Below are 13,107 nucleotides of genomic sequence, written 5' to 3'. Positions count from 1 at the left end.
TGGAATAGCAAAATGCCTTTGATAAGTTGAAAGAAGCACTCATTATTGCTCTAATATTGCAACCGTATGATCTTAATTTCCCATGTACCCTTGACATTGATACTTTCAACTTTGCTATTGGAGCAGTCCTTCAGCAAGACTTTGGTAGGAGCCTTCAACATGTGGTGTATGAATCTTGTAAGCTCAAAAAGACAAAGTGCAATTATTATGTATGTGATTGAGAGCTATTAGTCATTGTACATGCCACAAAGGTGTGGCGACACTATCTATTAGAGAAGCCAGTGGTTGTTTAGACTGATCATCAACCTTTGCTATATGATTTTCATCTAGAAAATATGAAATTACAACATTATTATTGGAAAGAATAAGAGTAACTTTTTGATATCTAGCTTGAGTACAAGCAAGGACAACAACATATTGTGCCAGATAGTTTATCATAAAAATCAAATTTAAAGGATAAATTAGAAGACAAGACAAGAGTTATTACTATTAATAGTATCATTTTAGTTCTAAATAAAGAGACAAAATAGAAAGAAGCTATGTAATGAGATGTTTATTTCAAGATTGCTAACAATTGGTTGAAGGTGGACAATATACAATATGAAGATTATACTTTTAGTGATGGCTTGCTTTATTTCAAGAAGCAAATTTATGTACTTAATAATATTAAATCTTAGACATGTATACTTTAAGACGGACATGACATCTAAATATCTGGACATTTAGGACAAGAGAAGATCTTAGAATAGATCTCAAGGACATGATTTTGGATAGATTTGAATTGTGATGTTTTAGCCTTCGTATGCTATTACAAGGTCATGTCAATGTAACGAAATACGCAACACATTATCTCCTAGACTATTGCAGTCAATTCCACTATCAAAGTAGAAAGAGTTTGCCTCAAGAAATCAGTGAGCTCTTGGTTGCCACTAAATGCTGAATCAAGTCTTGATATAAGAAAGACCAAGTTTATATATATATATATATATATATATATATATATATATATATATATATATATATATATAATTTTAGGAGTAATTATATCAAATATGTAAGTCTTAAGTTCCCAAAAATATCCAAAATATGATAAAAAATTCTAAATCCTTATATATCCTTATGTGGTATTACTTCCAAACTTCAACAATTCATATCTTCCAATCAGACTATTCAAACACACTCAAATTTTACATAAAGTACGGATGTACTTCTAAAAACTTTCACAACAAATTTAAACTACAAATTTATGGTGGAACTTAGGATATCACCAAAATCCTAACAATAGCTTCAAACTCTAATTTTTATATATTTACATGTAATTTTCTTAATATTTCACAAATTAAGTATTTAAATCCCACAAAATTTATATGTTTAGCTTTTTAACACAATAATCTATCTTTTCTAAAAGATTTGAGCCAAAAATTAATCCAAAAACTTAAAATATGGCTCCAACCATTATTATAAATAAAATCACTTACTTACTGCCTTTGATTTGGATGCATTCACTTCAACTCTCTATAATTTCTTCATCCAAATTCCAAATTCATCAAATAATGTATGAAAAGTCTAGTGAAGAAAGTGATCTCCTCAATCCTAGTCGCCTATCCTTTTTTACTCTTTGTAAACATATGTTATGCTCCAAAGAGTGATAGCACATATGAAATTGACACCTTAACTTTGAGTATCAATAACTCCTTCATAAAAACTCCAAATCATACAAAATTTATACCCAATCCATATTCAAAAACCTAAACTTATTGATTTTTGCCTTGAAAGCTCAAATGACTTCTGAAGAGAAATCCAAATCCCTAATAAGACCTTGGGCAGCCTCCTTGAAGTCCATTGGACATGGCCTTTGGTCAATAGGGATGAAGATCTCCATCCCTTATTGTCATCCAACCAGGCCTTGCTTTCATACCTCCCAATAAGTCTCCTAATATTTTAGATTTTCATCTTTAGATTTTAATCTCTTCTTAATTTTTATACTTAACATCTAAATCTTATATAATATAAATACTATAATTAAAATAGATAAACATCTAATTAAATTTTTTTATATCAAATCTCTTTAAATTTATTTAATAATCATTTTAATCTACATCAAGACTTACAAATATAATATATGTTTTAATTAGTTTTTTACATACTATAAGCAATTACAGTATGACACCACTATCTACGGCATGTCAGGAGCAAGTGACTATGGATTTTATTATGTGTTTGTCGTAGATGCCTCATAATCATACCGCAATTGCGGTTTTTATAAATGAACTCTTGAAGCAACTTCACTTAATTGTGGTATGCTCGGATATTGATGCCTCAATGCTTGCACGAGTCTTCTTTGATACCATCTTTTGTCACCATGGATTATCTCATGTCATTGTTTTTGATTAGGATCCATGCTTCACGAGAAGTTTTTGGCAAGCCTTGTTCAAGCTACTAGGTACACAACTTGTCATGTCAATAACCTTCCATCTCCAAAAAAAACATGGGCAAACAGAGCATGCAAATTAATCCTTGGAAGATATGTTGTGGACATTTGTGGTGGTTCATCATAATAATTGAGATGAATACTTGATGCCCTTGGATTTACTTATAATGATAATATTCATGCAAGTACTAATCATTTTCTATTTTTCATTAATATTGGTCAATATCCAACTATACCAACAACTCTCTATCATTCCATCAATACCAACAATCCAACAATGGATGAATTTATACAACGACATACAATGGCCTTACAAGAGATACATCATTGCCTCCTTACTATACAAAATCAACACAAGTAGTATGCGGATAACCATTAATAATATAAGATCTTTTAAGAAGGTGATCAAGTATAACTTTTCAATGCCAACTTTTCACTTGCTACATCAACTCAAATCTGTAAACTAATACCTTGATAGCTTGGACCTTTCCATATTTCTACAGCAATTTTTGATGTTGCATACTGCTTCAAGCATGTGCCACATATTTGGGTCCATCTAGTCTTTGATGTTTTATAATTGAAGGAATTTCATACCGAGCCAAAGCGCTTTCCAGATCGATACCAAACACCACCACTACTAGTTAAGCCATATGATAGCTTGATAGGCTATGGTAGCTAAATGATACTATGACTAAAAAATAGTGGCTACAACTTATCAATTAGCAAAGTGGTGTCATCCGCCCATCCTACTTTATATCTAGTAGGAGTTACATACTCTATTAATAATTTTTGGAGTTCTATGGTATATGTATGAGTGAATTTTGAAAAGTGTATTGGTATTCTAGTTGTTAATATGTATACAAATTTTGAGATCAATCAAACAATTACATCAAAGTGTGTGAAGGCTTTTATGGGTTGAGGTCTCAAAAATTGGAGTTTAAAGATTAGTGAGTATATCTAAGATTTCTAGTAATCTATAATTTGGATTAAAGTGATTTTTTTTTTTTTTTTTTTTTTTTTTTTTGTGGATACTAGACTCAATTTTCAACATTTTAGGCAAAATTTGACAGCAATTCAATGGTTCAAGAAGGAGATATTGGTATTGGAATTTCAACATTTAGACTGGAGTAGAAGGCCGCCTAATACCTAATTGGATTATCTTTCTTTTCTTTCAATTGATAAGTACAATCGATTTCATCTTTCTTGTACTTATTTCTAACTAAGACATTAAGAAGCATGCAAAATTTGAGTCGACATTAATAATTTCATTATTAATTATTGAAGTTCTATTTATTATAGAGTTTATTAAGAGTTTGTTTAAAATCTAGGATTTGATTAGGGTTGATTTTTGATTTGGTGTAGGATTTGCTTAAGATTTGATTTAAAATTAGTTTAGAATTTTTCTAGGATTTAGGATTTTATTATGATTTCAATTAGGATTTGATTTAGAATTTGATTAAGATTTGAATGAAGTTTTAATTAATATTTTATTAAGTTTTTTATTTTTAGTATTTTTTAGGATTATTTATTATTTCTTTAAAGATTTTTATTTCTAGTATTTTTTTAAGATTATTATCTTTTCTTTAAAGTTTTTTTTTTTTTTTTTTTTTTTTTTTTAATATGATTTTAAGATTTCTTTAAGATTTTATTTTATTTTTTCTTTCTTTAAGATTAGTTTGAGACTTCTTTAAATTTATTTTATAACTTCTTTTAAATTTATTTTTGATTGGTCAAAGTTCGATCAGAATTATTAAGATCTAATAAAGGTTATTTAAGATTCTACTAGACTTAATAGGATTATTCTTGCATTTTTACTTACACTCCACAATTAGGTACTCCATGAATTCTTAAGCAAGAACACATGTAATACGACAACATGGCAATATTCTTTTGGACCTCTAATATGTGTTGACTTTTTTAGATATATGTCTTAATTTGCAAGAAAAATTATCTATATATACACCACATAATTAGCTTATTCTACAAGCTTCTAAAATGCGTGATATGTAATTAATTTTTTGACCAAGTTTTTAGCCTATCAATTAATTACAAATATGTGTAAAGTCAAAGCAACATCTATGAAGCTTCTAAAAAGCCTCTTTAGAAGATATTATAAAATTAATCTACTTTAATCTACTTCTACTTAATTATATAGGTAATTATTGGTATAAATATGTATATCCATGCTACCACTTTGCTTAAATTAAGGTGCCATAAGTCCACAATATCCATGCTTTTACTAGTCCTATTAGCTCCAATTGATGGAAATGTTTGATATCTATATTTGTAAAATTACTTATCATATAGTGATTCTATTATCAACTTTAATATAAGTAATTAACTTCAACCTTACATAATTTTTTATTGAGTTTTTTATTCTTCTATATTTATCTTTAAAAAAAATCAATGAATATGATCCAATTATTTTAGATGAAATTAAAAAATACAACTCTTAAGAAAAAAATAATATGAATTAATAATTCTTAAATAATATACATATTGATTTTTATAAAAATCTTATTAAAAAAAATATTAATATTTTAATTAAAATTATTAATATATTAATATTTTTACCATTCATGGATGATATTCCAATACAAAATTGACATTTATAGGACGTTGCTAATGATACTTGAATTTTTGCTACTATCACTACAAGCTATCAATTATTTGATTTACTTCTTTAAATATTTTTTTCCTTCTAAATTTTTTGTTAATATTTTTATATAAAAATATATAAATAAATATATTTCAATTTATATAAAAAATATATATTTGTATGAATTATCAAATTGACTCACTAGTTGTTTTAGGATAAAAAGATGCATTTAGAATGCTTAGAACCATAATATATGGTAAATAGCATAGAAAGTTTTAGAAAAATAAGAAAATTAGAGTATTAGTTGTAGAATGGGAGTCTTATTAAGTCTTAAAGGTAATTATCTTAGTTGGTTTAGTATTTTTTTTACTTATTATTGATTATTGAGGGATATTTATTAAGGTGAATATTTATATTGGCCTTCTATCTATACATATTATTTATAAGAAAAACTATAAATTTTAGTTAGTAGTTAGAAGAAGCATGAAAAAGAACCTCATGTCTTTTTAGTTAGTTATAAAGAAAGTAGGATTTATAGTAGATTTAAATTAATTTTATTACTATAAAAAACATCAAGGTAGGAAATTATAGCCTTCAACTGATATTAGTATTATAAAACTATTATAATAATTTTTAGAATTTATTTAGAATTTATTTAGAATTATTTTTGGAATTTTTAGAGTAATTTCCAAGACTTTGGTAAAAATAAATTTTACTACTTTGAGAACCATTATGAAAAAATGGAGCAAGATTTGAAGGCCACTACAGGCTTCTAGGCTAATTGGATGCTTTTAAACACCATGGAGAAGTCAAAAATACAAAATTATGGATTTTTCTAGTAGAAAATAGGAGGACTAGCAGTTAGTATAGTCTTTGTAAGAAGGAAAGTGTGCAAGTCCTATATGGGTTGTAGCACCTTGAAGGTAATTAGGAAGATAAGACTAAGGCCTTGTGGCCTTTCTTAGGAACTAATATACACTACTTGTGAGCCTTGGTGAGGCTTGAATTCTTGATGTCTTAAGCAAGTTATCCTTGAGGTAAAATTATTTACTTAATTATTTATTTATTTATTTATTATTTTTAAACCTTCATAACTTACTCATGGTAATTTAGATTTACATATTTTTTATACCATTTAAATTTTTTTTAAAATTCCTTTTAAAAAGTATACTTTTATTTTTATTTTTTATTGGGTGAAAACTCAGTGAATAGATTGTGACTAGTTTTGTAGTATACAATTGCTTGATTGCACTTAATTCACTTGTTTTTTTGTGTTTTGTTCCTTTTGTCATTGTTCTTGCTACTTCCACTTCACACCACCATTTATAAGCAACTCTTAATTGAAGCCATCTTGTAATTTGAATTGAAGAATGAATTTTACACTCACAATTTATAAAAAAAATAATCTAAAAGTTAATAAGCATAAGATTGTTGTAAGAATAGCAAAGGTTATAGAAGCATATGATAGATGGCAAATTGTGGTGGCAATAGCAAAAATTATGGTGACATTAGAAATATTCTATTTATAATCAAGTAAATAAATAAATATATTTTGAATTCAAATTTTATGAATAAATTTTTAAACTATACTATTTAAAAAAAGTATTCTTACAGATATAAGATTTGGAATTTTATTTTAATAAATATATAAAAAATATAATAAATAAAAATAAATTTGCTAAGTAATTAAAATTTGATTAATATACTAAGTTTAAGATCTTTGATAAATTATTGAATTAAATTAGATTAAAAGAATTATTATTTAAAAAAATAAAAAAATAAAAAATTCATATATAAGTTTTTACGAGTAAAAAATAAAAAATAAAAAATAAAAGTATATTTCTACATTGATGATTTAAAAAAGATAATATATGCATATCAGCTAAATTTTAAAAAATTGTTATTTGAAATGTAAATATTTATTCAAATATGTTATTTTATTAAATTATTATAATTTTATATCTAAAACATATAATTATAAAGTATATCAAAACTATTTTTTATACTTACATATTATTATTATTATTATTATTATTATATATTTAATATTATATTTAGCATATTGATTTATTATTTGAATACTTTTTATGTCTTTTTAAAAATAATTGTACACATTGTGTTATAAAAAATACATAATAAATATTCAAAATATAAATATAGCTATAAAAAAAGATTCAAATTTTTTTAATAATTTATTTTAAGAATATATATATCAATAAGAATATAAAAATATGATATGTATATATAATTCTTATTTGAATAAAAATATTAAAATATAAATATTTTATATTATAATATTATTGTATTTATTTTATGATCTTAATAAGTTTTATATTATTTTGAATCTAATTTATTAAAAAATAATAATATATTTATTTAATCATATTTTTAAATATTAAAAGTATTACATTGATGAAATTTAAATTATTCATTTACATATGCAAGACTTTATGTAATCTACAAATATTCAACAAAAATTATTAAATGGATTAATTTATAAATATCCTAAAAAATATCAAAATAGAATTTTAAGGTTAAGAATGAAATCTATATGAATGCATTATATAAAATAATTTTTTTAAAAAAATTAAAAAAATATGTATCACATATGCGTACATATATTTTTTTAAAAATTAACAAAAAAATTACTTAAAAATAAAAATAAAAGAATAGAAAAGTTAAAAAATATATAAAATAACATACTTTGGACTTTTGGTAGTCTTTTCTTATATTTCCTTTTAATGTTGGAACTAATTGTGAAGGACATTTATATTTACCATAATAATTATCTAGATAATATGAATATATAGAAGCAAGTAAAAATAAATAAAATTGATAATATCTTATCAACAAGGTATTTAGAAGCTTCATAAATGCAACTTTTTTTATATGTATCTATAGGTAATTTAAAGGTTAAAAACTAGGCCAACAAGTTGGCTCTAATTAAAATCATGTTGGCCACTCATGATATAAGTTAAAGATGTGATATACATATAAGAAGCTTTTCTTGCAAGTTAGACATATGTTCGAGGTCTTCTAGAATGTCACTATGTAGCTCCTAATTTGATAATATATATTGCCTATATATATATATATATATATGCATATAGAGGCAAGAATAAGGCCTTCTCTTCTCTTAACAATTCTTTTCTTGCTTCTAATTTACTTTCTTTGAAAAATATCTCATTTATTTATTTACATTTTTTAAGTGCTTATCTTTGATAAATTGACAAGAATGTACTTAGAATATTAGAGCATTGACTTTTCTTTAATTAAAAATAAAAAACCTCTTTTTTTATAAGTTATAAATATATTAGAGTTTGTAGATTATTTACTTATAAATTGATATTATTTTTGGAATTTTATATGTTCTTAAGTCCTCTCTTCTATTTATCTTAGGTGATATTAGATATCTCCTTTTTTATTATATTATTAAGAAAAAACTTAGTAAAATAGAGAATGCAATGCCTTAAATGAAAGAACAAATAAGGAAGTTAATTCTTACACTATATCAAATCAATTTACCACTATAAGAAGGAGCAAGATTGATAAGAATGAAAGATAAAGAGATAATTGAAGCTACTTTATTATTTACACCAAATCATATTATTTCTTATAAATGGGATATTATCCAATTTTTAGAGAATCAAGAATTGCCTTCTTTGAGAAGTTTGATGGTACAAAATTGAAGTTTTAAAGATTGATCAATCAAGTACAATTGAAGATTGAACCTCAACTCCAAAGCTATACAACTCCATACACACAAATTAAGTTTATTAGAACACTACTTTAAATTTTGCTTCATCTAATTTTTTATCTTTTTTTAAACAACTTGATCCAATATAAGATAATTTAGAGGTTTTTTGGTAGTATTTTAATCCATCAATGAAAAACATGATATAATTTTGTGTTGCAACTAATTTTATTTGTAATTTATAACAAGATAATTAATCAATAATGAAATATGTTTTATAATTTAGACAACTTGCAATTAATATTAAGTAAAATGATACTACACTTATTACCTAATTTTTCTATAAATTATTATGTGAAGTAAAGATATTAATGTTGAACTTATTCGACCTTCAAATATTAAGTCAAGCAACTCAAATTTGTTATAAATTGTGACAATCAACTTTTTTAATTTTGATTTGAAAGTTGCATAAGTATGCCTCAACAATTTTTTTTCAATTTAATAATAATACCATCTTTTTAACGTATACATTTGAAAGTAGAAGACATAAAAATTGATGCAATATATTTGAAACATCTTATTGAAACAAAAAAAGACTTATTGTTATTAAAAAATATTATGCTTATATTATAGAAAACCTAAGCAAATCACTTAACATTATCCAAAATAACAATACAACTACAAAATAAAGCATATTGTTGTAAAAAAAAAATAATATATTTTTTTAAAAAAAATGTCTAACTATGAAGTGACCATATAGCTCAATTTTGTATAAAACTTATTGATGATCCTATTCTTTCCTCAAATTCATTTTTTTATTTTATTATTGATATTTTTTTAGAACCTAAAGTCTATAAAGCCTCTACCTTACTAGATTTAAGAGTCTTAGCTAATTTTTTAAATAAGTTTTTTTTAAAAGACATAAAATATCTTTAGTAAAGAAAACTAAACATATATATGTAAAATTTTTTTTTGATCATCCATTGTCTTTTAAAAATGCTATCTATATAAAAAATTCTTTTAGAAATAGAAATAAATAGACATAATAGCTTTGTGATATTTAATATAATTAGACTTCTTTTTAATCCAATTATTTTAAGTTTATTATAACTAAAAAAATATAATCCTAAATTAAATTAGATTTCGTGTAGTTTTGACTATTACCATTAAATCTTCATCAAGAACTTTTCTCAAGTTGTAGCTTTATTTATACATTTGACTTATAAAAACAAACTTGAGTAGAATTAAAAAGCTCAATAAGAATTGGAAGCTTTGAAGTTAATTTTTATTTTTGCACCAATCTTATATTGTGTCAACCTTTTCAAAATATTTTTTATAAAAATAGATGAATTAGACTTAACTTTAGGAATAATATTAATAGAAATAGAAACAAATTGTAAACTTCATCTTGTTGCTTTTTATCTAAAAAAAACTTTCAGCAATAGAAATCAACTATGATATCTACAACAAAGAACTTCTTATAATTATGCATTTATTTTAAGCATAGTGTTATTATCAAGAAGATCCTTAAATTCTAATGGTTGTTTGTATAAATTATAAGAACCTTGAATATTTCATATCAAAAAGTATTTTAAATCATTTTCAAGTCTATTAAAGCATATCTTTGTCAAGATTTGAATTAATGATCATATATCAGCTAAGAAAATAATAAGATTTATTAAACTTTCTTTCAAGATATTTTTATCTTGTTTCAAAAGAAGAAAATTTTTCTTTAAATAATAAAGAATGATTTTCTAGAAGTTAGAATAATTACATAATTAAATAATAAAATCAATAGTAATTATTGATTCAACTTCTCATAAGCAAGTTTAGTCAAGTGTGTCCTCTAATACTCTTATTTTTAAGATTAAAAACAATTCTTCTAAATCTCATGATGCTTACAAGTTTTATTTTTTTAAAATAATCTATTTTAAAGTATACTTATATGTTTTAAAAAATAAATTATAATTATGAGTTTTTTAAGCTTACCACAACTTTCTAGCAATAAGCTATTTTTGATACATTAAGACCTTAGAATTAATATGAAGAGATTTTTGGTGGTCTTACATGTAAAATGTAATCAAAAGCTTTAAATAATCATGTGATATATGTTTAAGATAAAAAAAACTTCTTGTCATTGATCTTATCAACTTCTTCAACTATTATCCATACTTAAACCACCATGGTATTTTGTTTCTATGGATTTTATAATAAATCTTCTAATTTCAAGTACATATGACTTTGTATTTGTGATAGTAAATTATTTTACTAAGATGGAAAATTTTGTTCTTTGTATAAAATCTATCATAGATAAAAATAAAAATAAAAATAATTAAAATTTTTGTCAACAATATTTATGGCTATTATAGATTGATAAAAGATATTATATCAAACAAAGGAACTTAATTCATATCAAGGTTTTGAAGATCTCTTTTTGAGATTTTCAAAGAAGATGTAAAATTAACTTTAGTTTTTTATCCTTAAAGTTATAGACAAATGAAACTAATGAATCAAGTTTTAGAGTAATATTTGCAATGTACCATTAACTTCTATAAAAATGATTGAACAATCTTTTATTATTTTTAATTTTTTTATAATAATAATATCATATTTTTTTATTAAAAAAATATATATTTTCATAATTATAATTATCATTCATGACTTCATATTTTTAATTTTTAAAAAATTGATAATTTTATGATGAAAGATTTTTTTATTTTTTTTATTAAAGCTGTATACAACGGCAAAAGTATAATTCAAGAAAGTTTAAGAACCATAAAAAATAGATAAAAATATCTATGACAAAAATAATTATAATTATAATTATAATTCCATATTAGTATCAAGGTATGAATACTTTATTGTAATATCAAATGCAATAGAAAGGATCAAAGTTTTTTATCAACAACATTTATTAAAATTAAGATGAATAGTCAAGTAATTTTTTATTATAAAAAATTATATTTAATAAAGATTTCATTCTATATTCTATTTTTTTTATAATATTTATATATTTATAGTATTATAAAGTTGAAGAATTAATAACTATTAATTCAACTTAAGAGCTATTGTTTGCTAAGTTATAAGGTGAGATACTACAATTTTCATAATCTTAAAGATAACATAATATAAATGAAGACCTTAAAAAATAAAATATTTTTCCTTGAATTGATAGTAAGATACAATGCATTTGATATCTTGACTTTGGAAGAGACTTCCAATGTTTGATGACATTATTGGAAGTAAAAACTATTTTCAATAGTATTTCAAATGTTTTATTTGAAAAAATTAATGAACGTCTTAATAATTAACAAATATCAAGGTAGTCTTCTTGTCATGATATGAAATATTATTGATGGTTAAAAAAACCTATCAACTATCTTCAAAGAGAATAAAAATCAAAACAAGTGGCAAGTAGAATATGTTGTATCTTAGAATTTTTCAACTGATGATCATCAATCCTTATAGAACTTGTTTTTAGAAAGAATGAAGTCTTAAACATTAATATTTACTATAATAATTATCTAGATAATATGAGTATGTAGAAATAAATAAAAATAATTAAATAAAGTTGATAATATTTTATGGATAAGCTTTTCAGAAGCTTCATAGATACAGTTTTTTTTTTTTTTTTTTTTTTTTTTTTTAATATGTGTCTATTGGTGATTTATAGGTTAAAAATTAGCTTAAGAAATTGGCCATATATCAAACATGTTGGCTACTTTTGAAATAAGTTGAAGATATAACATACATTTAAGAAGCTTGTCTTGCAAGTTAGACATATATTGGAGGTTTTAAAGAACATTGTTATATCATGTGTATTCTTGCTTGAGAATACATCAAGCATTTAGTAGTGGAAGGTAAATAGAAATACAACAACAATCCTACCAAGTCTAATAGAATCTTAAATAGATTTTAAAAAAATCTTAATAATCTTAATTAAACTTTGACCAATTCAAAATAAAGTTAAAAGAAGTTATAAAAGAAATACAAAGAATTCCTAAATTAATTTTAAAGAATAATAATAAGATATTTTAAAGAAATATTTTAAAAAATCTTTAAAAAATAATGATAATCTTAAAAAAATATTAAAAATAAAAACCCTAATTGAATCTTAATTAATTCCTAGATCAAATCTTTATTGAAATCTTAATTGAATCTTAACCACATCTTAGGTCAAATCTTAAATTCGAGATAAATACTAGAAAAATATTAATCAACTTCTAATCAAGTTCTAAATCAAATTCTAAGAAAATTCTAATTTTAACCAAATCCCAGACCAAATCTTAAGCCCTAATCAAACTATAGACAAATCCTAAATCAAATCCTACAGCTAAATGGAATCTCAACAACTAATGATTAAATCATTGATATCAATTTAAA

Source organism: Physcomitrium patens, chromosome 15 (genome assembly GCF_059467195.1).
Source record: "Physcomitrium patens ecotype Gransden chromosome 15, ASM5946719v1, whole genome shotgun sequence".
Lineage (NCBI taxonomy): Eukaryota > Viridiplantae > Streptophyta > Bryopsida > Funariales > Funariaceae > Physcomitrium > Physcomitrium patens.
This window is presented reverse-complemented; position numbering follows the sequence as displayed.